This window comes from Corvus brachyrhynchos, unplaced genomic scaffold (genome assembly GCF_000691975.1).
Source record: "Corvus brachyrhynchos isolate BGI_N302 unplaced genomic scaffold, ASM69197v1 scaffold114, whole genome shotgun sequence".
NCBI lineage: Eukaryota > Metazoa > Chordata > Aves > Passeriformes > Corvidae > Corvus > Corvus brachyrhynchos.
Genome location: NW_008238337.1, coordinates 4,747,301 through 4,747,917, shown reverse-complemented (window position 1 = coordinate 4,747,917; position 617 = coordinate 4,747,301).

Sequence of the window (617 nt, the reverse complement as noted above, 5' to 3'; positions counted from 1 at the left end):
CGGGGCTGAGCCCCACCCGTGTCCCCTGCGCCCCGCCAGGAAGGGAGAGGTGCCAGGGAGGTGCCAGCCGGGAGCGGGCGAGGCTGCGGTGCCTCCGGCCAGCCCGCGCGTCTCTGCTGGCAGTGCCACCGCAGGGCTTCCCACTGGGGACGCTCCGACGTGGTGGCCACCCGTCCTTGGTCCCTGGGGACCCACAGGATCACCCAAATGTCCCAGCTGGGGCTGTGCTCCTACCAGGGCGCTCGGCAGCTGCCCCGTTATTCTGGGAGCAGCACTGCTGGGTGCAGGCAGGGAACCCTCCAGGGGCTTTTCAGGAGCTCTCCCTTGCCCGGAGCCCGTGGCTTGGAGAGCACACACAGGGCCAGCAGGCGGGGAGCGGGCACCAGGGGGGTCCCAGTCTCACCTGTCCCTGTACCCAAAGGGAAGGAAACCAAACTGGGGGTAACGCTGAGTGATCTGTGCCCATACCCACACCCCTCCAGTCTCCCTGTCACTGAGTGGGGGTTATCAGCCTGTCCAGGCGACGCTGTCACCCTCTGTTCACCCACTGTGTCCCCCTGCTCACCTGCTGGCACCCCCTGGCACCGGGCACTCACTGGGGTGAGGTGGGCGAGCAG